Source organism: Rhamphochromis sp. 'chilingali' (assembly GCF_963969265.1).
Source record: "Rhamphochromis sp. 'chilingali' genome assembly, chromosome: 2".
Taxonomy (NCBI): Eukaryota; Metazoa; Chordata; class Actinopteri; order Cichliformes; family Cichlidae; genus Rhamphochromis; species Rhamphochromis sp. 'chilingali'.
Genome location: NC_137930.1, coordinates 36,741,041 through 36,766,631, shown reverse-complemented (window position 1 = coordinate 36,766,631; position 25,591 = coordinate 36,741,041). Strand labels below are relative to the sequence as shown.

At 38.7% G+C, this 25,591-nt stretch overlaps 1 protein-coding gene across 2 annotated transcripts in view; it reads right to left on the bottom strand.

The window, feature by feature from the left end:
* Positions 1 to 25,591, bottom strand: part of rab27b (RAB27B, member RAS oncogene family) — a 76,870-nt gene that overhangs the window by 16,532 nt on the left and 34,747 nt on the right. Inside the window, exon 1 of one of the 2 annotated variants that reach the window (XM_080867769.1) lies at positions 12,434 to 12,716. The exons of the other annotated variant lie outside the window; for it this stretch is intronic. The gene's annotated coding sequence lies outside the window, so the exon portion shown is untranslated. Of the gene's footprint in view, positions 1 to 12,433; positions 12,717 to 25,591 lie in introns of those variants that run through there. 2 annotated transcript variants of the gene reach the window in all.

Here is a 25,591-nt window from a genome sequence, read left to right as displayed (position 1 = left end):
TGTTGATTTGGATGTATAAAAACAGCAAACCAAATGTTTTGAATATTTATTTTTCCAAATATTGAGAAATCTTGAGAATATTGAGTTTCTCATTAACTGTAGGAACATCGTGCATTTACTGAGCTTTAAAACATGCTTTTGAACAGGGGATTTTCTTAACCTTTAAAAAGACATTCAAGAAATTAGTTGTAGGTGGTTTCAGATACAGGGTCATATAGTAGGTGGTGCAACCACTGCGTTCTGCACTGCCTCCATCACGGCAACGGTAACTTTTACCAAGTACACTATGTGCTAAACATAACCCGTGGATACCCTTGCATATAAGATTGCATATCACACCAGATTCACTTTGAAAGGCAACACCAATCACATAGACAATACTGAAGAGCATTCCCATAGAGATGGGCTCAGTAATCAAATCTTACATAGTAGTAATGATTAAATGCATTATTTATCCTCTTGGCTCCCCATCACTGTAATTAAGTATGTAATAGATTCACAATGTGGCCTAACAAAGTATCATATCCATCTATTGTCACAATGCTGCTTATACATTCAGGGGAATCTACACTTGTACAGTGAGACATAAATCCCTCTGGCAGACCCGGGGTGTAATTTTCACCATTCACTGCTGTGGTGCTCTTAACACTCGCTGACTTATTACACTGTACATTTAATGTGAAGGACAGAAAAAGAAGGTGGTGAAGTCTAGACTGTGCATAATACAACAGAATGTATTAAAACAACATTTGGAGGTGAGATTTCAAACCTGCCGACCTTAATAAGGTAGCATCACTGCATAAAAACATGTAAATCTCCCATAAACGACATAATGTAAGACAAAGGCTCTGCTTTGCTCTTTGGCCTACTTGCATAAAATCCTGTGTGTTCTTTTGATCAGGTCTTGAGCCTGTAGCAGTATGTACATATTCAGTTTGGTGGAGTTAGCCTGAGTTTTCTGTGGAACAGCTCCAACATTACCATTTATAATCACTTATTAAGTTAAATGTATACCTCTTTATCCTTACAATGCATTGCAATGCCTTATAAGCATTCCCTGAGTCTTGTAAATTAAGATTACTTTACCCATCATGAGCCATAGAGGTTTCAGGTCACAGTAAAGCAAATTTCAGCTAAATTTTCACCGCAAATCTTTCTGACAATTCATTTCAGTACAAGTCAGAAAACAAGTATATTCTTAATTGTAGGCAGTGAGTCCTTTGGAGGTCCTGGATGAGATTACCAAATAGCTTATTGGAACCACACTTCACATCATTCCAGTGTTTCCAACACATAGGTGGATAGGCAGTCCAGATACACTGAGCATTTTATTTATTTATTTATTTATTTTTTAATCTGTCCTAGACAACATAATCTATTTACCACTGGAAAGTTATCTCACTCTTATTTTGAAAGTTGCCGCTAACCAACATGCTCCAGTCTTTCCTGTCTCAGGCTTCCCTTCACACATGCTAGTCAAGCTCTTGTTGTATGCAGTCTACGTCACTCAGCCTGGATTTGACAGACAAATCAACCCTGATCGATGTCACACAAACTGTAATGTTTTGGAGTTTACATGGCGGCGATTTAGGTCTTGTAGGCCTGTTTGATGATGGCAAAAATCATAGTCCGAGAGAGATAATCATTTAACATGATTACAGGCAGAATTTAGAAAAAGAAATTTACTGAACTCTTAAAAAGAAAAAAAAGAAAAAAAAGATGAAACTCGTGTTTTAAATTATGGGGCATTTCCTTGAACTTTAATTAGAATTCATGAATAAAATAATTAAATATGTCCCACTAAATTAAGTTTTAGAGAGGGGCACAAACAAAATAAAGGGATCTATAATAATAATAATAATAATAATAATAAGGATAAATATATAATGGAATTTGGGAGGTAAGGGAACCCTTAATAATTATTTGTTTTGTGATTTCCAGAAAACTGGCCCCATTTTGTAGTGATTAACACATGTGCTGGTTCAATTCTAGCCAGGGACACAAATTCCTTTTGGGGGTGTGTCAGAAAGTGTAAAACTCTGCCAAATCAAACATGCGGTGCTTCCCACTGTGGTCACCCCTTGTGACAAGGGAGCAGCCGAAAGCAGAATTATCAAGGCCTGTGATCAGTTAAACTGTGCAACTCCAACATTCACTGCTTTCTGTGGATTTAGCCAAACTCAATAAGATAAGAAGAAGCTTTTAGCTTCTTTCCAGCCTTCATGCACGTTTAAAGCTAGGCTAAATGTTAGGATTCCTTCAGTGACTCTAATCAGCATCAACACCTCACAATTAAATTGACCTGTTGGCTTGATGCAACCTAACATTGACCACGAACTGGCCTTTGTTACTGCAAAATTATTTGCTACTTTTTACCCATGTAGCCAATTTACTACCGTGTCTGCCATCTGTCTCGTCTTGTTCGTAATTCCTGTTTAATAATTAAAACCATTACCATGATTATAAATTACCCGAACATGTTGATAAGATGTGAAAGAGGTAAAGAGGAGGAGATCCAATGCTATTTTTCCAAGAAAAAGTATGCTTATTAATCCAGGTTTAACAGATTCGTATAGAAATGTAGACAGAAACATCAGCCTGTACTTTATGTCGAACACTAAAACTCATTATCTGCAGATGGGGGGGAAGAAAAAAAAAAAAAGCGTTTCATCTTTGGGGTTCATTAGATCTTTATACATAATGCAACCTTGAGCCTAATTAATTTCAAATTAAATCAATAAATAATTCATTTCAGTTTAATACATTTTCAACCAAACCCAAGTTGGATTTCCAAATTAGATTTACTCTCTCAGGACCAGATGGCTCTGAGCAAAACATCCGATTTTTGTGTCGAGTTTAGAGCTACCTAGCAGCATGTGAGTGTTCACAGTTTACATGACGAGATGAAAAGCAGTGAAACAAAAACAAAGCAAAAAAAAAAAAAATCATCAGTTAAAGGTTCTAGCAAAATGTATCACAATACATTTTTTAGATCCAACAACACTGGTTTTTACAGAGACACATCCCAACAAAAGGATGTGTAAAAATTTCCATTGTACTACTAAAAAGCAGCAGGACACTGATGACGGCCTATCCTGGGTTAATTATTTATCCACATTCACTGGGTTCATCTGTATCTCCTCGCTGCAGTTTAACCTTTACAACTAAACTTTAAGCATTAAAAATAGCAAGCCTCTGGAGAAGTATTTGTAGCTTATTAGCTATGTAAGGTTCATGTAACCTCGCCCTCTGATTAAATGCTTCGTAGAACAGACAGAGGCAGAAGTATAAATATCTCTTCCTCTTAGGAGCTCGGAAGGAAACACGTCTGGACTTCTTTAAGTTTCCTTGAAGACGTTTCACCTCTCATCCAAGAAGCTTCTTCAGTTCTAAGAGCAACTGGTGGAAAGCCCCAGATTATAAGACCCTAGGAGTGTCCCTAAGAGGGTCCTGGACCACTTATTGATCGTCAACCTAATCACACGAGCCAAGGTATGAAAACGGGTGTAGGTCACAATCAGCAATGGTTTCGGGTGAACTCATTGTGAACCCTACCCCCACCCTATTATGTGATTTACTGAGGTCAAAAGGCCCAGGATGTGAGTGGGCGTTAAGGCATCTGGGAAGGGATTATAGATGGCTGGCAATTGGTGTCATAGGCCACCACCTCTGTTTAAAGATGGTCGTTCACAGTGGACATAGATGGCTTCTTTCACTACTCTTTTGAACCATCTGTCCTCTCTGTCCAAAATGTGAACATTGGTGTCCTCGAAAGAGTGTCCTTTGTCCTTTAGATGCAGATAGACATCAGAGTCTTGTCCTGTCGAGGTGGCTCTCTGATAAACCTGCTACTGAAGAAGTTTGAGAGGCTTCTTCATCATATGCCTAATCATAAGCTGAGCTCAACATAGATTATAGTAAATACTAGTTGCCCAAATAAGCATTAACATGATCAGATAGGGAAAAAAAAGCCCTACAGAAAACACCCACTAGGATAGGCATTTTGAATTTTAATGTCAGACATTTAAATTTCACAATTTAAACTCCCAAATGGTAACATCATGTTTACCAGTTGCACAGGAGGTCAATCTAAATATGGAGTCAATCGAAATTTGTTATAGTAACTGAGCTAAAAAAAAAAAAAAAAAAAAAAAAAAAAAAAAAAAAAAAACTTGAAATATGACATCTTTATTCATTATGAGGTTGCCAGTTTTTAAATCTTTAATCTGTAATACCAAAGTAATACAGTGCTTGTTTCTTTAGAAACAATCGGGCAAATTTAGTCTTGTTTACTTTAATTGCATCTGTGCCCATTAGTAGCATTGTTATGTGCAATTTGTTCATTACATTAACCACTGAGAACAGCCATGAGCAACTACTGTATTAAAAAAATAAAAATCTATATATTTTATGTATTTTAATGTCCAGTTTGCATTAGAAACCATACTGACTGCATGGTGACCGCAGGAGAAAACTCATTTAGCTCGTTTAACGTAACTATTAAGTACACCCATAAAATGTTTCCTGTGAATCCTTTATGCAATTTAAAGCAACCTGAATCAAATAAAACCAAAGCAACAAAAAAAAAAATAAAAAAATAAAAAATAAAAAAAAGAAACAAACAAAAGGAGACACCACAGAAGCAAAATGAAAGTAAAACAGAAAGTGTTGCTTTAAAAGCCAAGTACAACAGCTGAGAATTGGCTTACTTACGCCAGCTGTCCGTACTTGACAGAGAAACAATAATAAAGACACTCACTGTGAAAACAAAGCATTAACATTGGTGGAAAGAAAGTCATGTATTTTACTTTTGTCCTCTCAAGCTAATGTACCAATGTTTGTTTCTCAGTAAGCCTTTATTATTAGAAGCAGCAGACATTTGTCAGAGACCTTTGCATTTGACTGTTGTGGCCTCCAAATCACTTTAACCAGATCTGACTAATTTGTTTCCCATCTCTGCTGTGGACTCTGTTGAAAACCCGTGCTGTCATTAGCAATCTATTCTGTGGAGCCAAGCGATCAATAACCGCTAACATGGGTGAAGATTGACCCTTGATTATTCAATTTGCTCAGGCGTCCTCCTGGTTTATGTCTTGCATTGTTCCAAACCTTTCAGCAAATCAGACCCACTTAGCAAAACAGTGAGGCACATCTGGCACGGTGGAGCAGAAAGATCAAAAGCATCAATGTAGCCAAGAGGTCTAAATTATGTCTACAGGAGTGAACTGCACAAACAACATTGGGAGAAGTGCATATAACGATAATACTGATTTTAACAGTACCACTAGTTTAACCAATAATGCTCAGAGATATGGTACTCGTCAGTTCTTATCTTTTAAGAGAATAAAAAAAACAAATTAAGAGTCAAGTAGACCTACATTACACCTTCCTTAATCTTTAATCCTAATGCTAACCTTATGGAATTAGAATATCTTATTTTATTTTGTTCTTCAACATCCCTACCAACAAGAAGAAACTTTCTGAATATTTTTGTATGCCTGTTGATCAGAAAGTCCTAACTTTCTCCATAACACTCAAATCCCTAATGATAACTTAGGCTTCATGGTGCGTTCATGAATAAACTGGAAGTTGGAATTTCAGAGTTACCATCCCCAATTTAAATCTACAACACCCCTTCAGCTTGAAAACTTAGAGCAGCCCCAGCAACTTTGAGTTATTAATCCAAGATGGCGGTACTGAATGTAAACAGTAGTAAAACTAAACTTAGTTTGATGTGCCACTTTTGTGCATTTTATGACTCACTAAATAAGCCGTATGCAGAGCACTAATCAGGCTCTATACATGAATGTGGTTTTTTTAAAGTTTCACCACAGCTCTTGGAGGAAGAAAGAGAGCAAAGGAGAATGCAAACTCTGGGCAATTGCAATAATCTGTTAGTAACCAGCTCAGCCACAAGTGGCTTTTTGTTGGAGCACCCTCTTTGTGACCAATTTTCAACTTCCATTAACTAACTTAGTGGCGGGCTAACAGGTTACAGCAAAAATAACTTTCACCAGACTACAATGCAATCATTTAGGTGTCAGCAATACAAGGACATGGTTAATCCCCACCAAGATTATAATGCACTTTAAATAATAATATTCATGTATTGTGTATTTCACACTACCCATCTGTTTTTGTATTTAGCTACACAGACATAGCATCCCGTGGCTTCTACCCTATGCCTGTCACATGTCCTCTTGTGTCTCTGTTTGCATACAGAGTTGCTGTACTTAACTTAATAATATGTCATTAATGTCCTCTATGTCCCACTGAGGCCTTTGTTGGCAACATATTGACAGCAGTGGCAGTAGATGGGTTTCAGAATCAGAGAAGTGCTTTACAAATTCATTTCAGTTTAAGAAAGGAAAATAAACCCCTCAGGGAACAAAAAATAAACTCAACAGTTATTGAGATAATTAAATCTGAACCACAGCAGCATATCAGCGTATAACTGGAGGAATAAAGTTCCACTTTGAATTCTGAAATTGCAGATGAGATAAAAACCTCTAAAAAGCCAATAATATGGCCAATCTCCTATTTGAATATCCACACATAAGGACTAGTGATCAGACAGATTGTGTTTATAGTAACGCAGTAAAAACCTGTGACATTTTCATCAACATCAATATGTTTGGCTGTACTCAGCTTGTAATACACAACAGTACACCCAATTCATGAAAGCATTTCCACCTGCTCACAGTCTGGCACATCCTTGCAGCCACATATCTTTGCAGTAATGATGGATAAACTTCAAAACAGAAAATTCAAAGGAGGAGAAGACTGAGGAGAATTTGACAAGGAATTATTTGCAAGCGCAGTGAAAAACAACCCCACAGCAATGAGCGACTAACAAGTCACACTATAACAAGAGAGTCTGTCAAGAAACCAGCAATCATCAAATTCCATTTGCAGAGCTCTTCGTGCCCTGCCGTGATAGAAAGAAATTCTATTACATCCAGCCACATGAAACCTGATCAAATACAAATCAGACCAGAATGCTGGAATTTAGACTAATGTGCAGAGACACAATTGAACATTGTGGTCTCATGACTCTAATAGTTGTGATGTGTTTAACTTGGTTATGTCCAACAGCTCTAGACTTGTAAACAGAATACCGCTGAGACTGCTGTGTATGGAGCTTTACACAAAGCATATTTGTTAAATAGGGAGAATCTGCTGTTTTTCCAGCATATTTGAGTGTTGCAACCATTGTATGATGAATGCTTACTAACCAAATGGTAAATGGTAAATGGCCTGTATTTCTGTATTCGCTTTACACGTCCAGTCATCCACCCATTCACACATTGGTGAGGGGAAGCTACATTGTAGCCACAGCCACCCTGGCGAGCACTGACAGAGGCGAGGCTGCCGGACACTGGCGCCACCGGACCCTCTGACCACCAGTAGGCAACGCCCAAGGACACAACGACCGAGACTGTCCAAGCCGGGGCTCGAACTGGCAACCTTCCGATTACAAGGCGAACTCCCAACTCTTGAGCCACGATCGAGCTAAAAACGCACATGTCGCTTTAATTTACTACTTACCACTATGTCATACATTGTCATTGGCAATAAACTTTTCTAGACATTACGCAGCCAGACTGCAACCCAAATGTTTACTCAGTCAAATTAAACATTAACCTGACAACAGTTACACAAAAGCAGCTCTCATTCCATCAGTTGCTACTTACAGCGTCTGGTCATAGTGAGCAGAGTAAAATCATCAGCTTCACTTTCAAACTCATCTCTCTCTTCACCACAACAGACCAGTTCCCTCGCGCATGAAGTAGCACCTGAGATACCAGAACTCCTGCTCTTGGCGACTCCTGACCAACCCAGCGGTGGCATGCCACACATTCTGACCACCAACCATGTCCTCACACTTGGAGATGCTAATTCTCATCCAAGCTGAGACACTCTGCTATACCCCCACCCCAGTGTAAGCTGCAGGTCATTGCTCAGTGGAGGCAACAGAACCATATCATCTGCAAAAAACAGAGATCCCAAGATCACCAAATCCTACACGTCACACCCCTTTGCTGCACCTACAAATTCTGTCCATAACAATTATAAAGAGAATCAGTGACAAATGGCACCCACAGCTGGTGGGTGAATCCAACACCCACCGAGAATCCAACGGGATTTATCCCCAGCAATGCTCTCACTACAGCTTTACAGCAGCCAACTTGCCTACACCAACAGACCTGATATGATACTGTTAGCATAACTAGCCTAAAACATTAATCACAGTATGGGTATAAATATTAATGTTAATTGTAGCACCAATGAGAGCAAGTGATCAATGACAGCAAAGGGTAACAATGTTATTTACAGTAAATGTTGTATTCAACAAATTAATGATTGCAACACTGTAATTTATGCAGGCAATGACCCTGAACTGGGACTGACAATGGCATAACAACATAGGTCTGTGCTCTCTGAGTTGTGGCTAACTAAGAACAGTACATTTCCAAGCCGTCCTGATACATTAACCATCAAGGATCTGGAACTCGCAGAGCTAAAACACTAGATAAACTTGAATGCTACAAAATCCAATCCCTGAGGAGCCCCACCATCCTCCAATCTACTTCACTCAGCTTTGAAACAATCAGACACTGGTCCATTTTTCTCTGTATAACTAACTGTGTTTGACTTCTTTATCATTTTCCTTAAAACTCTGGCCTCCTTCATTGCTTATTGAGTTGACAGTCACGTGATTAGTCAGCTGATTGGATGTGTGGTTCTGCCATAAGCGAGAGTAGCAAAGGAGAGTAACAAAAAAAAAAAAAAAAAAAAAAAAAAAAAAGCACACAGCATCATTATCAGATGGAGTGTCTGCCCCACACTCCAGGGTCCTAAAGCCAAGTGATTTGGTAATTACACAGCATTTATTAGCTCATCTTACATTTCACTAAGTAACTACTTTTCACATTTAAATGTTCTAACATCATATTTATGCAAAGCAATAGCGGGTAGAACAAGCAAATACTGTTTGTTTTTTTTTAAATATAGGGAAAGTGCAGTAAATAGCAGACAATACCTGAACTCTGCAGATCTAATCAGCATACACTGTCTGCAAAATCCTATTAACACTTTAATTCAATCAAGATCTTCTGGTCTGTAGGTCCTCAATCTAATTTAGGTACTTTGTGACCTTTTCTTGTTCTATTTGCTTAAATTTAAGTGTCATTTTTTCTCATGATGAATATGATGAAATAAGGAAAAGTATCTTCTATAAGCTTATTGTGCAAGTTTTGTTTTTAAGCCTGATTGATGATTTTACAAGCCTTAAGCAAGTAATTATACAGACAACATACAAAAACATAAAACTGCCTTTTAAAGGTTAACAGTTGACTATTTAAAAAAAGATAACAAATTAACTATTATTAAATGTTATTAAGTCAATATTTTGATTTCTTTTCAACTGTGTTTCTCACATGAGAATACAAAATAAAAGACAAATTCATATTCATGTTTACTTCCAAAGTGTCAGTAAAGCCCGGAAAGTAAAGCTATAAAAGCAACAAAAATTTTTCTGATGTGGTTTTCTTTCAGTTCCTCAAGGTTCGGTGGAGAGCAATGTTTTAATAATGACTAAAAGAGTTCAAGGTTTCATGGGCCTTTTTATGTTTTTTTAAAAACTGCTTCTTTCTTTTCACAGAAACCAGAGTCAAATATTGACTTTAGTATCGCCTCCAATATAAATCACAAAAGAGGAAATGCCTGTCACATACGAGTAGGAGGAAGCAGCATTTATTACCAACATTTTCAGTCACATCAAGTGAACTCTGCAAATTATTACAACATATTGCAGGCTTCAAATGACACCATTCCCCCCTCTGCAGTCAAACCAGTTCTGAGATAATACTGTTTAAACACAGCAAATGTGCTTTAGTCCTACGCAGTGGAAGAGGCTTTTTGTCACACACATATACACACTTTACACAAATCATCAAAAAAAAAAAATAATTCAGTGACACCAACATGTGGGTTCTGGATGGTAATTAAATACATCAAAGACACCTAACCTTCCCTGCGAACAATTCCTGTCAAAAATATTCAATGTTTATTATTATTATTATTATTATTATTATTATTATTATTATTATTATTATTTTAACAGCAAATTAATTTCTCGTGATATCAGTTAAATACAAATTTACTTAAGGATACAGCTGCTCTTTTTTTAAATACTGTATATTTATATAAGGGGGGGGGGGAGAGAAACAAAACCAGCCATCTGCCCATCTCTTGACACTCCAAAAGCCTCGCTCTCATACCTAATCCCACGGCTTCCTACTGAAATGAAGGTGAAGAATACAAATGTAAGCCTCAAGAATTTTTTTTTTTTTTCCCTCCCACTGAAAACAGTGGTTGGAGACAGCAGCCTTAACAAAATGATTTTTATTGTGACCACATGCAATCAACTTGCAATTTTTTTCCTTTGAAATAGAAGATCGGGGCCAGTTTGCAACCATTGACAGTCAGATGCCGTCTTCAAAGAAAAGCTTTGGTGCATCAAGACGGTGAAAAAAAAACCAACCAAGCAAACAAACAGCAATAAGACAAAATCATTCTGCCATCTCATCTCCATACAGAAATTCAAATAACTACCTACATTCAGAGTCCAGCCAAAACTGTATATATTTAAAACAGAAATTCTTCCGTAAATTGTGACATACAGTAGTTGCTGCATGAAGTCAACTCAACTGCAAATTGGCATTGGTGCTCTGGAACCTTTTATATAGGAATATAACCAGAATACAACCAGCTGGCGGCCAGCTGAGTCGAGTGCACTACTGTAAAGAGTCTTGTCACACACGAGTTGCAAACCTTTGCGAATCTGTCATTGTGGTTACAGTCGGTCTGAGCTGGACTGCAACTGTTTAAAGACAGAATCACTCCCAACAAGTGACCTGTGCAATTGACCAGAGGTTAAGGGTATTTGCACACAGCCTTGGGGAAACAAACTGGTTGTCCCAGCTGCTTTCAATTGGTCACTGAATGTAAAAATTGCCTAGCAGCCATTGAGTTTTCCTAGGTGTAAAAGAGATGTCACCCAGTTTTAACCTGGTGGTGACTGAATCATAACCACCGAGTGAACGGGAAAGCGCAAAAGGAAGTAAAAATAAAGTACAAAAGCAGGACAAAAATCGCAAGCTTCCATGGACAACCTCAATAAAAACGCTGATAAACATACGACTATTTTCTGTTGATGACCAATATCGCCACATCTTCCAAAGGGCACCTTGAATATCCTGGCAATGCAATATCCTGCAATGCTACTGCATTTCCTGAGAAAAAAGGCAGTATGTTTCTGGATATAAAATTTAAGGTTTGCACAGGTATCATAATTGGTATTATTGTAATTACAAATAATTTGTAATTTAAAAAAAAAAATATGTCTACAGTTGAGAAGTTTGTAAAAGCACATCAACATAATTAAGCCGGAAGATCCTCTCAAACACATTCTAAAATAATGACAAAGGACTGTTTAACAAAGAGATTCATATCAGAATCTTATACACTGTTTTAGCCTGTTGATTAAAGACCTTATGTTATACACTAAATGCATAAATTGAAGATTTGGAAACTAAAAACTTAGCAGAGGATTGGAATTCAGCCTGTACTAAAGCTCATACCCAGATAAGTGTATATAATTGGTCAATACTGGTGAACATATGTAACTCTAGCAAATTCACTATACATACATACTGAATCCACAGATGACTGAGGAAGACTGGGTCAGTATTTATGGCATTAAGATTAAAACATTTGTGAAGCTGTCAGAATGACTTTTGAGGAAATGTTACACACTGGATAGGCAAATGATCTCAAACCTTCCACTAAGAAATTACATATACAGAGAAAAAAGAAAAATCATTTGAAAAAGTCTAAAAGCCCCTTAACTTCTGGAGCTTACCACAAGTCAATAAGCAGGATCAGTTTGTTCTCATACTAGCTCTTTTATTTTCTTTATGCTTTTTGATCTTTTTCTTTCACAATTAACTTAAAGTTCTCCAAAAAAAAAAAAAAAAAGTTATAAATAACAGACAAGTGGGAGTCAAACTGGTGGTTTTTTCTGATATAGACACTGAAGTCAGTCTTTAATGAACCAGCCTAATACTTGCCTTCAGAGCATCACCACTGTCATGAGACTGAGAATGTGAGAAAATTCAGAGCCCGGATAATGAGCAGCCTGGATGATGCAGCCGAGCGCAACAACATGCTAACACAATTCAACTTGTAGAAAAGGGTGTGATCGCATTCCACAGATGCAGCGACTACATTTCCTTGTTCAAAACTGACTTTTTAAAAAATACATTTTTCCTTTCTGCACACAAACCCTGCAGCCTATCACATGCCCACAAAAAGCCAGACAGCTGCTCCAAAATGTTGCCAAACTTCTGTGAAAGTCACAACTGCTTACCTCTCAGCAGCTCCTCAGCTGATTCAATGGTGTAAGATCCTGAGGGGAGATACAAGGAGTTCAGAGCAGCTGAACAGCAGCCCTGCATTTACAACCACTGGCTGGCTGGCTGGCTGGCTGGCTGGCTGGCTAGGAGGCTGGATCACTGGATGACCTGGTGAATGACTGCAATACAGCTGCAGGCAGCAGAGCAGAAAGCCACTCCCTTCACTAAGCAGCTGACTGGCTGCAGGGACATAGGGAGTAGTTTATTGGTTCCGTCTTAATGTGTTTAGTGTTAAATTGCAGACCAGATTTCTGCTTCTGTAACTGATGGACCAACTAACTAAACCACCTGACAGAGAGACCAACCGAATGAATGACTTACAGAAACTGACAAAAATCTCCCAACTGTAAATGTAAGCCTGATCAACTGACTGGTTTCCTGCTGAGAATCTGGTGCAGTTTTTGAACTTTCCCTTGTTTTTCTTGCTACTTTCTGTGCCTCAGACTCTCCCAGTTTCTCTGTGTAATGAGAGGGTGGGGCTAAATAAGATAGCTCAGGAGACAGACGGAAACACACACACACACACACACACACACACACACACACACACACACACACACACCTTATCAGATTAAGTCTATTTTATTTAAGCAGTCTGAATCGAAACAACTGCAATCCCTGGGCACTTTCCATTGTAAAATAAACGACTGCATGTATCGTTATTATGGAAAAGAACAAGAGCAGAGCAGCCTCAGGTCAGGGAAACCCTGGTGTGTGTGTGTGTGTGTGTGTGTGTGTGTGTGTGTGGGGGGGGGGGGGGGGGGGGGTTACTGTGGCAAAGCAGGAAGCAGGTAAAAATACATACAAACTATACTGGAATGGAGGAAATGCATTCTTTATTTTCTCTCACCCAACACCTGAATGAAACAACATTCTCCACTTTGCATGAGAGACAGCAGCTTCTGAATAGATGTGGACTTCCTCATTTCTCTGAGTCCCAGTCACACAGGCTTAGGGATCTCTCAGCAACCATGAGAGAAGCAGATGGAAAACGCATACAGAAACATTGGATACAACCTGGTCTTACACTGTGCATTCTTTTTCCTATCTAACATTAGGAACACAACCAATGCATCACAGTAGCTTCCTCCATTTCCTCCTTGTAATTGTGAACACTTACATTTTAACATGACAAACTAATTCTATTAATATCAAGCTATAAATGTTGGTCTGAACCTTTTCTGGCATTCCACTGACCTCAGAAGCTGGACATCAGAGCTTGGCTGCTTTCTAAAAAAGGATAAAAGGATTTGTTTTCTCTAAGCAAGATGGTCATTCATCCATCCCCAGCGATACAATGCAATGACTTTTTTGGGTGCTGCATGTCCATGGATAAAGCCTTGTCATTTCTTTGTGTGCACCTTATTTTATGACTCAAAGAAAAAAAAAAAAAAAAAAAAAAAAGCTCTCAAAATAAACAAGGATTATTTTTGAACTGTTAATCAAGCACAACTGACCCACTTTAATTTTACTGCCATCACAAACATTACCAAAAAAAAAAACAAAAAACCCCCCCCAAAAAAAAAAACCCCTGTACACTAACAGATGCAGAAAATTATAAAAGATCCGTGGACCAGGGCACAAAAACCCTTCTGCTTAACAACCTTTTGGTTTCCAGTTTCATTCACATTTTACCCTTCATCATCCAAATGTTCATATAGAAAAACAGACCATCAAGAAAAGAAACAGAACTATAAGAGACATGTTTTTCTAAATTTTCATTAAAAATAAAATGAATGAAATACAATTCAGTCAATAACAGCATCACAACTGTAAGAAAGAAATTAACAGCAGGATCTTCAGCCGAATCCACTGAAGCTTTGATGTATAGAAAGTGTGGATAACTGAGTAACCTTCTTAAAATTCCCTTTTTAGAATAAAAACAGCAATATGCTGTCATTTGTACCTTCTCTGCACCTGATGACAAACTTTAAACATTTTTGACCAAAGAGACTGAGCGATAAAGGCTGAACAGAGAAAATGTGATCTTCTTGGCTCTGAGCTGGTCTAGTGTTTTCTTGTGTCCAGACCCTGAGGAGTCATGCAGCTCATGTTGGCGACCTTTAGGCGACATTAAAGGCCAGCTACCCACAACACTGACAGTTACCATGACAAAACAAGATCTATCATAGACTCTGGGAGGGAACACAGAGCGTGGGACAGTGCTGTGTTGCATTAAACCATTTCCTAACTCTGGTTTTAATGTTCCACTTGTTATACAGGGTGGCCCATTTAATAGATACACCGTAATAACATGGGAATGGTTGGTGATATTAAAGTCCTGTTTGTGGCACATTAGCATATGTGAGGGGGCAAACTCCTCAAGATTGGTGGTGACCATGGTGGCCATTTAGAAGTCGGCCATCTTGGATACAACTTTTGTTTTTTTTCAATAGGAAGAGGGCCATGTGACACATCAAACTTATTGGTAATGTCACAAGAAAAACAATGGTGTGCTTGGTTTTAACGGAACTTTATTCTTTCATGAGTTATTTACAAGTTTCTCTTTGTTCACAGCCATTGACACGTCGAAGAGGTTAACACGTGAGGAGCGGATCGAAACTGTGTTGATATCTGGTGAACACAGTAACCGGGTCATTGCAGCAGATTTCAGTGCAAGACACCCTACGAGACCACCCATCTCCCATGCTACAGTTAGCAAACTGCTCGCTAAGTTTCGTGAAACTGGTTCAGTGTTGGATTTGCCAAAATGTGGACGCAAGAAAACTGTCACTAATGAAGAAACATCAGTGGCTGTCCTAGCTTCATTCAGCAAGAGCCCACAGCGTAGCACTCGCCGCATGCCACTGGAGAGTGGCATTAGTCGAACATCCCTTCGGCAGATATTAGCTACTCACAAATGGCACCCTTACAAACTCCAGCTACTGCAGCATCTCAACGAGGATGACCCAGATCGGCGCACAGAATTTGCAGAATAGGCAAAACAAAAATTGGAACAGGACCCTCAGTTCACGCAGAAGATTTTGTTCAGCGATGAGGCAAACTTTTATGTGAATGGTGAAGTTAACAAACAAAACCACCGCTATTGGTCTGACACTAACCCACATTGGATGGATCCCTCCAAGACTGTTGGAACAACAAAAGTGATGGTTTGGTGTGGTTTATGGGGTACAACGATAGTGGGTCCATTCTTCATCAATGGAAACCTCAAGGCCACTGGATATTTGAAATTGCTACATGATGATGTGTTTCCCTCTTTGTGCACTGAAGCTGGCTCGTTCCCCTAAGTTTTTCCAGCAAGATGGTGCACCACCACATTATGGGTGCCAGGTCCGAGTATTCCTAGATGAACAGTTTCCTGGAAAGTGGATTGGTCGTCGTGGGCCAGTTGAATGGCCCCCAAGGTCTCCCGATCTGACCCCCTTAGACTTTTATCTTTGGGGTCATCTGAAGGCAATTGTCTATGGTGTGAAGATACGAGATGTGCAGTACCTGAAACTACGGATACTGGATGCCTGTGCTGGCATTTCTCCTGCGGTGTTGCTATCAGTGTGTGAAGAGTGGGAGAAGAGGGTTGCATTGACAATCCAACACAATGGGCAGCACATTGAACACATTTTATAAGTGGTCAGACACTTGTAAATAACTCATGAAAGAATAAAGTTACGTTGAAACCAAGAACACCATTGTTTTTCTTGTGACATTACCAATAAGTTTGATGTGTCACATGGCCCTCTTCCTATTGAAAAAACAAAAGTTGTATCCAAGATGGCCGACTTCTAAATGGCCACCATGGTCACCAGGCCCCAACCTTTTTTGCGCCATGGACTGGTTTAATGTCAGACAACATTTTCATGGACCGGCCTTTAAGGTGTTGTGGATAAATACAACAAAATAAAACAATACAGCCAAGACAAAAATTGTGGGATTTTTCTAAATATAATAATAAACACTAATTCACTGTGTAATTATGTAACTTTATTAGCACTGAAATGCACCAACAACATTGAGAGTAACATCCTCCTCTCTGCCCCTTAATGCTCTCTGGTCGCTATGGTAACGTGTAAATATTTTTTTCAAAATAAGACACACAACTACAACACCGGAAAAGACCCAGGGAAACCAAGTTAACGATATTTAACTATTGGTTAGACCGCTGGTCTAACCAATAAAATACACACACACACAAAAAAAAAAAAAAAAAAAAAAAAAAAAAAAAAAAAAAGGACAAACAACAACCCTATTGCCATACACAAACATTCAGGGGTGTTCAGAAGGGATGCTCATTTGCAAATATGGCACAATATTCGTTTTACATCTATTGTTCAACTAAGCCTAGAATACATGATGGTTATTCAGCATCAAAATATTTGCTGGGCATTTACACACTTTTGGTTTGCAGGCTGACTCATCTTTGTCTCATCTGCCCACAATACTTCAAGAAACTTCTTTTTTTTTGACAAATTACACCAAGGACAGTCTACTGTTATTGTGAAATTCTGTGCTTCACTTTCATAGTAAACTAATTCATCTCCACAACAACTGAGCAGACTCCATCTACAGAGGAAGGCCATGACTTCTGGCTAGAGCTGGGCGATATATCGAGTTTTTAAAAAATATCGATATATTTTTATACGAGATATAAGATGTGACAATATCCTTTATATCGATATAGTCTATGTTACGTTATAATTATACTTGTGGAGCCGCAGGTTTGCCTCTCTTTCGTCCACTTTCGTCTTTACGCAATGTTACTCGGCCTCGCCTCTCCTTCACTGAACACAACTCCTCCTCGTCCCCCATCGCTTCACCTGCAGGAAGCGACAAGATGGACACGGCAAATCTCCGTTAACGAGTTACTGCGCATCGCCCCGTGCGTGGGGCTGGACGGCGTCAACGTGTTAGCTAGCTAACCATGCTAACGAGCTAACCACGCTAACGCCATGCAGCCCAGAGGGGCTGCACGGACTAAAATCCTTTCATTTTCTCAAAAGTTGACAGCGCGCCTTATGTATGAATTCTGGTTGTGCTTGATGGCCGCGAACCGATTTTATGTGGAACACGGCGCTCAGCAATCTGTCAAAAAATGTTTTAGTACGACTTTAGTAAGCTACGGAGCTGCACCGCTTGATGGATTGTCGGAGCATTACGGCTGAGCCTCGCGGAGTGATACGTACTGTGCTTCAACGTAATATTACCCTACTGTGTATAAGGACTATAAATGGCACCTGTTAAGAGACGTGGTTGCGAAGAGGATTTCAAACTCCAGGCTGTCAGTCACGCAGTACAAGTTGGGAACAGAGCAGCTGTGAAATCTGTCTTTGTTATTGTGCTCAGCGTCTTTTAGTTTACATTTTGACTGCACAATTGTGAGCTTTTTGTTATGCACAAAAACAACATTGTTTTCTTTTATTTATGGAGCATTATTATTTAATAAATGCTCATAATTTATTTTTGAGTAAATTTTATGTACATCTGCTCTATGTTAATAAAAGTGCCTGTGTGACATCTGGGACACAGCTTTGACTAAGAACTCTCTTTTTGTTCTTACTTTATGGCTTTAAAAAAATATATCGAGATATATATCTTATATCGCCATCCAGCTAAAAAATATCGAGATATGAATTTTGGGTCATATCGCCCAGCCCTACTTCTGGCAAAAGCTTCAGAGACCCAGTAAGCATCTACAGCGATGGAGATGCTGTACCGCTGTGTTTTGATAAAAACAGAGCTTAGTGTGAAGCATTTCCAGCATCTTCTATTCTAAACTGTCAGTAGTGACTAAAAGAGGGTTGCACATACAAGATGCTACATATCTCAGAATGCTTTAGTGTCTCCCTGGAAGTCCAAGGAGAGGGGGTTCCACACATCTCTGTGTGCCCCATGAAAATGGTGAAAATGATGCACAGATGAATGCATGGATGGATTTTGTATTATTTAATATAAAAGGTAGATGCTGCCTCCCCCTCCCCTCCAACTGGCAGAACAATGGCCTTATTATCAATAGCCTGCTTTGCATAAAAGCAGTTTTTTTTCATATTTCATGCTGATATGAGTGCTGTATGAACAGTGACTAACAATTACATTACAAGGCACTCAAAAAGTAGTCTCACTCATATTGGAAGTCAATATGGCAGAAGTAGCGGGGGTGACATCACTTTATGTCATGTATAGTTCAGCCTTTTTATTCTTCTCCACATGATTTGTTTAATAAGAAAATGCACTGAAGCCGGACTGACACATAAAAGGCCACTGCACCAAACAATAGAGCCACTGAGACAAACTCTCACATCACTGAATCAGACTACTGGAGCACCAGTTTTACTTAATTCTGATTCTAAAGCTCAGAGTTCGATATATTGGTTGAGAGATGCAGAGTCTTTTTAACAGAGCATAATGTGGCAAGAAGATCCTGGGTTTGAATCCAAACTGGGCTAGGGGCTTCTATCCTCTATGAGCCTGTGTGGGTTCTCTACAGATACCCCAGCTTCTTCCCAGGCAATTGGTTATTCTAATTTGGTTGTACGTGTGAATGCGAGTATGGCGGTTTGCCTGTCCCTATGCGTTAGATTGGCGTCAAAGTATAGCCATCTATAGCCAAATATAGCAGTTGTGGTCAGTGCGTTTTACTGGATTTTTAGATCTTTACAATTGAATGTTGTTAGAAATAATGTTCAAAAAGAGACTAATAGAAAAATACTGTAGCATACTATAAATATGTAGAGCAGCTTTTTGTTTATATTTAATGTATAAAATGGATTAATGCCTACAGTATTAAAGAAAAATGCATTTATCAAGAATGATAAATTACTTTACAGAATGCCCTGTGCTACAACAGCTGTTTCTTACAGGTTATGTATACAGCATGTTTTTAAGAATACTGACTCATGGATCAATGTCAGAATTTAACTTTAGCCAAAAACAGCAACAAACGCTCTTACAGAGGATTTTAAAAATTAATTGGATTGTTCCAGATTTAATCTGTGGTATTAAATTCTGTCTACAGACACGATGGGGAAAGATTTCCAATAAACCCATATCCTTCTGCTAAATGTGAAAAGGTCAAACCAGGGAACCAGGTCAAAACCAATCTGCTAAGACTTTGACATGAAGCATAAAAAGGCTTCGAGGACAGCAATTCCCACAATTCCCAGTGGACCAGAAAGTAGCTCTTAAAAATTAATTGTCAATGTACTGGATGGCTCTCAGTGGTACGGAATAATGACACACAGCTTTCACCGAGATGGAAATGGGTTCACAGTACGCATCAAAGCTCACAGAAAAGGCGCACAAACAGCTAGCATCGGTTTAACAGGGTCCACTGGTCACAGAGCAGTAATTACTACTATCAATTCTGACAACAGAACGGTGAGGATACTGTGAGTCTGTGTGCATGTGTGTAACTATATTCCATAAACGTCTGGCACAGAACAGACACAAATTGCCGCTGTCTCAAATATTACTGCAACCTACAGCAGAAACCGTTCCCCAGGTCTTCATCTGTCCAATCGAATCTACCTCAAACATCTCTTTGGTGCAGCAGACCCTCTTTATGTCACCAACCAAAACCAAAGTTTGACTCTGCCCTCACATTTTAATGAGGAAATATAAAATATGCTCGTCCAACAGCAGGTTTTTAGTTTTTTTTTGTTTTTTTTTAAAGGATTTTGAGCCCGTTTGTAGAAACAGCATGTGTAGAGCCTCTGGGTGGGGAGCTTCCCTGTAAAACAGATGACTGAAAACTCGGATGGTGTTGCTAGGAGACATGATGTCAACCTAGAACATGTCATAGGTCTACACTACAATAATGAAACAAGAAAAGCCACCCCTCTCCAAGTTCCACCTATGTGATTAGTTGCATATGTTTATGATTTAAGGAAATTTTCTCATTATATGACAGCAAGGCTTAAAGGAACATTTTTACCAGTGCACAAATGTCCCAATTTAATTTTCATGACATGGACATAAAGGTAAAAAGAACTCACAATATCAATAATTACTGAAAATGTGACATAAAAATATATTTTACATTAATGTAAAATTTTAACAAGGTGAATATTAAAAAAAAAAATAGCTGTATGAGCTAATATCTGATATCTAGCTAGTTAAAGATGTTACACCACAAATAATATAGGATTGTCATATAAACTATTAAGTCAACTTTATTAATAAAAAAAAATGCATATATCCATTTATTAATATTAACAAGGCTTTTAGTGACAAACATTTAAGAAGGTCATCTTTACTATGGAACCAGCTTCCAGTTTGGATTCGGGAGACAGACACTATCTCTACTTTTAAGATTAGGCTTAAAACTTTCCTTTTTGTTAAAGCATATAGTTAGGGCTGGACCAGGTGACCAGGACCAGTTCTGCTGCAATAGGTGTAGGCTGCTGGGGGATTCCCATGATGCACTGAGTATTTCCTTTTCAGTCACCTTTCTCACTCACTATGTGTTAATAGACCCCTCTGCATTGAATCACACTTGTTATTAATCTCCGTCTCTCTTCCACAGCATGTCTGTTATCCTGTCTTCCTTCTCTCACCCCAACTGGTCGCAGCAGATGGCCACCTCACCATGAGACTGCTTCTGCTGGAGGTTTTTTCCATTTAAAAGGGTTTTTTTTATTTTTTATTTCCCACTGTTGCAAGGGTGCTTATTCATAGGTCGTCGTATGATTGTTGGGTTTTTCTCTGTATGTATTATTGTAGAATCTACTTTACAATATAAAGCACCTTGAGGCGACTGTTGTTGTGATTTGGCAATGTATAAATAAAATTGAATTGAATTGAATTGAATATTACTATACTGAAATCTCTGTTGACCAACTGGTAAGTAGATGGAAAGGGGAAAACAATGGGTCAGTCATGCAGTCTCTATTACAGTCACATTAAAACACTGCAGGGATGTCCTCTCCTATTTAAAGATGTGAACCCAGGAACAGACACTCAACAAAACACAACAACCAAGTCATTATTACAAACTGAACCAATCTGACAGCTTGCGGGCGAAGGGTGACCTGTTAAAAACACAAATTTTGCCCTCTTGCTAAAAAAACAGAAAACAAAAAAAACAAAATGGCAAAGTTAGTAGTGTAACCTGTTAGTAGTACAACTTATTGGATATGTGTAGACACTTTGGCAAGACATTTTGGTATTACATGAAATTAACTGTGTGCCACTATGTGTTATTTTTCAACATGGAGAGTGATATGCTCTTGGGGTTCTGCCATGCTAGCGGGTTGGTTCTAGGTAGGACAATGTTGGTTTGCAAGTTCTCTCTACTTTAAGTCAGACTAACAGCCCTTTGAATGATTGCAATCTTACATGAGATGTTTTACATGAGACCAATATGCCAAGTCTAAACACAACACTTTCTCCCGAACCATGCACAACAGGCATTATTTGTTTAGACACGCTGGTAGAACTCACACGGTTGTTTTGCCAGCACAAAGGACACCATTGTAACGTGACTGCTAAACATCTTGACGTAATGTCAGGCTCTTGCAGAGTCAGCAGAAATAGCAATCACTAATGTAACGAGAATACCTTGCTCGTTCTTACATTAATGCTGCAGTGAACTGCCAATAAATTAATGGAAAGGTTTAGTTTAACGGTTTTCTGTGATGATAACATCAGCAATCAATGGTCCATTTACACTTTTTTATCAATTCAAACTCTTCATATTAACAGTGTTTTGCAGAGTTTCATTCCAAAACAAGACAAAAGCCATTTTGATGGATCCAAAGGTTCCCTAGTTAAATAGATAATACACGTGCACACTGAGAATTCAATAAAAAGACCAGATATCTAAATCATTAAATATTCTGCATATGCCAGTCATAATCCTGACAAAACTATTTAAGGTTTATCAAAGTTTTTAATGAAAAAAAAAAACAAAAAAAAAAACAAAACTATAAATACGAAAATAAAGTTTGTGTTAAAGAAAGATGAATGGAAAAATAAACTATTTTAATTGTATGCTTTTTAGATGTGACATTTTATTAATCTGTGTGACTCTAGCTCAGAATATAAGAAGCAGCTAACAGTCAGTCATGTTATTTGGTAATTTTATCAAACTGAGATGGCAGCACATGTACATCACAAGGCTTAGAGTCTGACCAGATGTGGTTGTTGAATTTAATCTAATCTAAAATAATCCAATGTTACAAATGTCAAACTATAGGCTCCCATTGATTGGGCATAGTCTCTGTAAATGGGCTGTAGATGATCAGGGCAAATATAGATTTGATTTCAGGTGAACTGATTTTTAAAGGGAACAAAAACAAGTGATGCGTAATGTTATTATGCTAACCTTTATTTCACTTAAATTCACCACAAATTCTTAATCATTAATGGCATGAGATTGATAATAATAGCAAATAGCATCATATTGGGTGCAAACCTTTTTTGGCTTTGAGGGTGGAGCTGGAGAGAAAAAGCTTGAGAAGCGCGGTGTCAGCCACTGTTTGACATCACAACAAACTGGAAACTGACTGTATACAACAGATGTCTTTTTCTGGATGTCAAAGTTGAAGGCAGAGCAAATTTGTCTTAAACCTTCATTCCTTCTAATGGCCAGCAGGTGGAAACTCATCTGAAGTCAGGTAGTAAAAGTCTGACTTTAATACCTCAATAACACCTTGCTGATGATTTTTAGGTCAAAATAGCTAAAGTATTATTTTCTAGTCATCTAGTGGTTATCCTAAAATCATGATAAACCATCTCAAGTTTATGAGGCAAGAGGGCACTGACAGGTGTCTGAGTTTTCCGATTTATACTCCGCAGTGTCTCCACAGACTAAAGCAGGGATTTTAATGAGCCACTCACACCAGCAAATTTTCTTCCCACATTCTCCCACTGTTTGAATGGCATGCTCCCCCGAGGAGGCTTTGAGGTTGTAGAGGGGCTATTTAACAGACTTCTTACCCGTCACTTCAAACATGATTTGATTTTAGGAGAACGAGCACTGCTTCTGGTTGTGAAAAGTTGTGTCAGTGTGTAAGTGCCTTAAAACTTAAAGTTAAAGAGAAGTCAGATTCTATAGAAGTGTATAAGAAAATTAGCCTAATACTCACTCCATCGATTAACTCTACGAATACTTTGCTGGTAAGTTTGTCTCAAATGCTAGTCTTACATCTTATTAAATACAGCATGAGCTCCTTTTGTAAATTATGGTTCCATTGAGAGTGAAACAGACAAGACAGCAGTTTTGATTATTGGCAGGGTTACCTTGTAAATGACTGTCACTCAGTTTCTCAGTCCAATCAATCCTTTGACTTGTCAGGTTTACAACGACCAAAATACTCAATTCAAAAGGTCCAAAAGGAAACATTCACAAACCAGCGTGAAACATCAGTTTGTAAACCCATCTTCTTTTCTATATGTTTGCTTTTTTACATATTTATTAAGCAGCAACCACAAGTCACTAGAGAAAAATGAGTATTCTGTGACTGGTTGCAGGAGGTTGCTTGCTGTCAAGTAGGTGATCTTGGTTACAAAAATTTGCGCAATGCAAACCAGAAACAGTTTGTGTCTTAGCACTGAAACCAAAGAATTTTAAAACATTACTTTAAAGCTGATTAGGTTGCAGTATTCCATGTTGCATTTGGCTTGATGTTTAGTTAGCAAGTGTCTGCAGTTGCAACAGAATCTTTCACACAAACAATGCAAACAAATGAGTCTGTAGACCTGCTAGACTGGGGCTTAAAGTGAACAGTTTATTATGCAGTACAAAACTCTGAAGCTCTCTCGATTTCAGGTTATTTCCAAACTTGCTGACAGACATGAGTCATTCAGAAAAACACTATGGGTTCTGGTTAGACACACAGTCTCGACTAGGGATGGGTATCGTTTAGGTTTTATCCGATACCAGTGCCAAACCGGTACCGATGCTTAAACGGTGCTCAAACCGGTGCTTCAAGAATGGAGAACACAAAATGGGTCCAAAAACCTTTCATGTTCAGCTGTTTTTTGTAAAAAGATAACAATGTTAGCCTTTTCTGCAGCTATGGGGCATATATGGTATCATTCTTGGCTGGAAGCAGAGCTTAAACAATGGAAAAAACACACACACTTTGTCCAAAAACCTCTCATGTTTAACTGTTTTCCACTTTTTCTTTGGTCATTTTAGCCTTTTTGGCCAGGGTGAAGGGAGTATCTGCCATCAAACAAGAAGACAGCCGCATGTAGCTATGATGATGTTTGCTAGTTCACCTTACATACATTAATGCAATAACGTGGTTAGCCTACTCAGCGTAAATTACACACGAACAACATTAAGCTACTCACGCGGAGAAGAACGGCTGCTGCTGCCATCATCATCCGTCATCATTTCTGCTACACTGGCAGGGCTAGGGGCCAGGACTCTACTCTTCGGGTTTTTGGGGGATGTCGCAAACTCCGGGTCCGATAACAGGCACCACACCCGCAGTAGATGTGCACGGTGTGAGGTCTCGCAGCAAGCTATCAAATACGGCGCATTTCTCGGCTTTTAAAAAAAACACTATGCGTCGCCAGGTGTTTCATCAGATTCGAGTTGTTACCTCCTTTGCACAGTATCACCTTAAAGCACTTGTTGCAGGCTGCAGAGTTTGCATCTTTTGCTGTGAAGTACAGCCAGACTTTTGACCGCTTCGCCTTGGGCATTTTTAATCTGTAGCTCTGCTCTAAAAGAACGTACGTACCTGGGCCCGCCTACTATCCTCGGAAACGTAAAATGATTGGCTAGAATCTAAGGTGTATCACAGCTCAGGAGAAAAAAAAAAAAAAAAAAAAAAAAAAAAAAAGCACCGAAATAAAGCACCGAAATGTGCGCTGCTTTTCGGTCTGGTTACTACCGTTTATGACAGAACCGGTGCCATCATGGCACCGGATACCGGTACCCATCCCTAGTCTCGGCTCTTTTTCTGGCAATTTCACAGCCAGTTGATGGTATCAGTTTAAAAAAAAAAAAAACAAAAAAAAAAACTCTTCTGCATTAATTAGCATCAATTCATCAGTCCCAAAAACCCTATGACCTTTTACTTAAGAAGGAAGTGGTTAAGAACAACAAAAAAGTAAGCAGTGCAGTTAAAAATGTATGAGCCTAGCCTCAAGCAGAGTGCTTGTATGTGTGTGTTGAACACTGTGGTGTTAGCATTTAGCAGTCA